Raw genomic sequence first — 4,418 nt, 5'->3', positions numbered from 1 at the left:
ATTTGAGATTATTATTTTTTACTTTAATTTTTTTAATTAAGAAACAAAACATTAGTTAGGTATCCTTATTTTAAAAATTAAATAGCAAAAAAAAAAATGAATTTAATTAGTATTTATCAATTTTACAATCGTAACAAATTTTATAATCAGAAACCTGAAAATATATTTTAAATAATTGCTTGTTGAATTATTCTTTCATTTAAAAGAAAAAAGTACATTAGAAAGAATTAAAAAAATTGAAAAATGTGTGATAATAACTGAGTTGTTGACAATCTTTCTTTTAATTTATACATGAACTAATTTCTATTTTTGGATAATGTGGTGGTTCACAAAAAAACACTTGGAGTAACTAATATCATTTTTTGCCTTACATGGAAGTAGAAACTAAATTTCCAAGCAACTGAAACCGGTTATAACAACAGTAAACAATCCAACATTAACTGATGACGCAGTAGTTTAGATTACCCTTTTCAGATTAACTACTTTACTCAATTCAGCAAACAGCAAAAGAACAAGCTTATGTATGTACCTAACTAACATCGAGATCTAAATAGATCTGTTTAATTTTCTAATTTTGTTCTTGTTGTTGTTGAGATGCCAGGCCCTGGTGCTCACATGATGTATGCCATGGGTTCTGGCTTGGCTCTAACCACTGTCTCCAATGGAAGATTCAGCCCTCACCACACACTCACATACACCATCAACGCCTTCTTCGGACCGGACATCGGTTCTTTCTCGGAGTGGCTTGGGTCACTTTTTGGTGGACCTGCTGATGCTGCTGGATCTGCCATGGCCACTCTCATCCACCATCCTTTGTTCTATGTTGTTATATTGGGACTCCCTCTTTGTGTTCTCTACTCCAGGGTGTCATCTTATCTTGTTCACAATCACCTTCTTGATTCTGTTTCAAGGGTCAGTCACTCTCTAGTTCTACCAAGTGATGAGGTGAATAGTGATTTGAGTTTATGATGATGTTAATTTGTTACTTTGTAGCAGGTTCCCCTCACAAGGATGCAATGCTTTTTGTTGATTTCAGCTGCCTCTTTCACCCACTTCTTCCTAGATCATCTCTTTGAGGTAATTATTCTTTTCTCTAAACATCATTAATTATTAGCTATTTCAGTTTCTACTTTTATTTAATTTAATTGTCCATATTTTAATGTTTGGGAGACAAAAAAATCAGCCCAAGCAACTCAAACTTATCTTATTAGCGTTTATTAATTGTCGCTAAAAAAAGTAAATTTGAACTGTTTGAACTAATTTTTTATTATTTTCCTAACATTACCGATATAACTTAACCTTTTTAAAAGAGATAGTTGTACGAAAATCTCGACCCAAAGCTTTGGCTTAGGCTTCGGAGGTATAAAGCCTGTCATATATAGCAGGAATTGCTTTATTTCTGGGTTGAATACCATTGTCACTCAACTTTGGCCTATTCTTTAGTTCACTCTCCTCCACCCGAAAAGATGTCTCTAACTACTTAGATCCTTGACAGCTACATAAAGCGATTAATGTAGGAATTTTATTGAAATGAGAACATATGCATAGCTATATATTAAGAAAAACATATATTCTCTCTCTACTTGAATCAAAATCACATTACAAGCCAAGGATATATAATAAGAAAGTGAGTCTAATACTTGGTACAACCCCCTTAAAAAAAATTATACAGAAACAATACTATATCAAAATTGCGTAATTATTTAATCTCTACATATATGAAAGAGACATATGCTAAATTGATCATGCATCTTGTACCAAGTAGAAGCAAGATGTGTCTAATGCAGTCCACTTCACGTGGAGTTGATAGTCGAGAGCTATTAGATGAAAATTTAGTCAAATCAGTCAAATCATCTAACGGCTCTCAGTTATTAACTTCACATGAAGTCGACTGCACCTGAGTTTTCACCTTATGTTAAAGGATGTCATAACATTACAAGCATCTACTCTTCTACTATTTCATTTAGTGTTTCCAACAGCATGCTTAGAAATATTTCAAGACACTAGTCATCAGTGTACATGATGATGGCCAAAAGTGACTGAGAAATTGAACCACTTTGGAAAGTTAAAAGGAAATGGTGACATAATCGATTGTTATAATGCATATTATTAATTAATAGATATACGGATTTAATATCAAATATTTACAACACCAAATAAAACTGTAAAAGATAACTATATACATATCTCTAAAGATCATGATTCTAAGTGGTTAAAGAAAAATATTTGTACGAAGGTTGGTATTCGAAAACACATGTCCTGTCTAATTTTTTTCAGAGGTGATATGTGATTAATCTGTTAGCTGTCAAAAAAAATTAGATGATAGTATAAATCTTTTCCTTATAATATGTATATATAGCAATTAGGTCTTAACCATTAAAACTCAAATCATAAGAATCCTACACGATTATTTTATCTGATTATGTACATTTATCATTAGGCTCCAAAGCCAAATGATACATTGATATCTAAAACTCAAAATAGATCACTCAATTATTTCATGAGCTTACAAGCATATAAAATTATTTGACAATGATAAAAACCAGCAATCAATAATAGAAGCCCACCATGAAAAATTCAAACATTAATTACTCTTTATGCCCCTTGGTGATTGAGATTGAACAAATATTATTATATTAATTATCTTCAAAATCATATATAGGAAAATGGGAAAACAACAACCTATACTTGGATTTTGAGCACTGGCTGGTGGGAAAGTAGGGCACCAAACTACCCAGATGCAGTTATTGTAGTCTCCATCTTATGTGCTTCCTTAATTGGCGGCTTTTTCTACCTCAACAGGTTCTCACTTTTGCAACTTTCCTTTGTACCATTACGGTTTCTTTTAGTTAGAATAAGAAACAGAATAATTTTTAACCGTCACTCTAAAAACATTTATATATCTCCATCTTTGTTTTTTATTGTCTTAACTTCCAAAATTTGCTTAAATAGCATGGTCTTAACATATATTATCCGTATTCAATTGCCAAGCAGAGCAAATGCCACAAACTCCATAAAGAACAAGTCATACCAATCAATGCTACTTATCCTGTCAGTAGCTTCCTTGTACTGCCTATGGTGTGCAATCCAGATATACTGTATCAGTCCTCGTCGGCCGGCCGTTGGCGAAGAGGCTGATCTCGGTGTTCTTGTGTTCTTAGCTGTATATTTCTTTCTGCCTTATGCTTTGTGTATCATGTCAATGCACCCAAAAGAGCTTGACTCTAATCAAATTCCACTTTAATAGTTTCTACTGCTCTCATTGCAAGAGAACCGGTGAAGCATAAATTTCTTGTCAATGATAGAATCAGGGTATTTTGACCTGGGTTATTTCATTGCTTGTATAAATGTAATTGTAAACTGTTTCAAATAAAGCTTTTTGTCTTGACAAATATATGTATATGAAATTTTGGCTGAACTTATATGAAGGGAAAATTCAGGTTGTCCTTGCTGTAGAATAACTCCTATGGTCATTCAATTTGTTAAAACTTGATTCTTAACTCTCAATGTTTGTATCATCTCTTTATACTTACAATAATCAAGTTTAGTGAAGGGTAAAGAGTATAACAGGTCATTACTTTCTCCTTGTATTAGGGTAAATAATTCTGTGGCAAACTTTTCTTCACCCAGAGGTCCAAAACTATGATGAAAAACAATATAAATAACAAATGCTAAGAGAAAAAATTCAACAACAACAATAAAGCCTATCCCACTAAATAGGATTGACAACATGGATCAAACAAACGTTGCAGCGTGGATCTGTTTTTACAAAAGGCAAAAATAGAAGAGAATATATAAGGACACTACTAGGAAGATTTTGAGAAGGAACGAAGTGAGAGAACATAAGATGAGGAGATACCACATCTAACTCAAAACTTTATGGTAGTAAATTAATGGGGGTCTCGTCTTATAAACTCCTCACTCTTCTTTACTTTCTTCTATGTGCGACTAATTTCATATACTACTTCTCACACTTGCAGCATTAACAATTTTTAGCCATTGGTTGGAAAGCATCCAAAATAATGACATCCTAAGTCCCTACGGAACTGAATTGATGAATGCAATGCCTACATAAAATTTTGGTGTATATATGATTATGATGTTTGCTTGCATTACAAGTTAGTAAAAGAAAAACAGCTTAAAGTTTTTACCATCGTTGATATGAAGATGCATCCGGGGATCCTCGTTGGTATGCAAATTCATCGTTCTCCGTCAGTTGAATTTCTCCATCAAGAATAGCAACCTTAGCATGTCTCCATGACTGCACACAAAATCTCTTCTTTATTTTTCTTTAATCAACATGTAATGACATTTATGACTATGTTACATGTGTAGAAGAACAGAGAAATAGGCAATACATACAAGTACCTAATACGAAATCCTTTGATATTCTGCTTCAAAAATATTAGGAATATATT

The 4,418-nt window shown here is 32.8% G+C and overlaps 1 pseudogene; it reads left to right on the top strand.

The window, feature by feature from the left end:
• LOC107632354 lies at window positions 510-3,458 on the top strand (annotated as a pseudogene).

This window comes from Arachis ipaensis, chromosome B01 (genome assembly GCF_000816755.2).
Source record: "Arachis ipaensis cultivar K30076 chromosome B01, Araip1.1, whole genome shotgun sequence".
Classification (NCBI taxonomy): Eukaryota; Viridiplantae; Streptophyta; class Magnoliopsida; order Fabales; family Fabaceae; genus Arachis; species Arachis ipaensis.
This window is presented reverse-complemented; position numbering and strand designations above follow the sequence as displayed.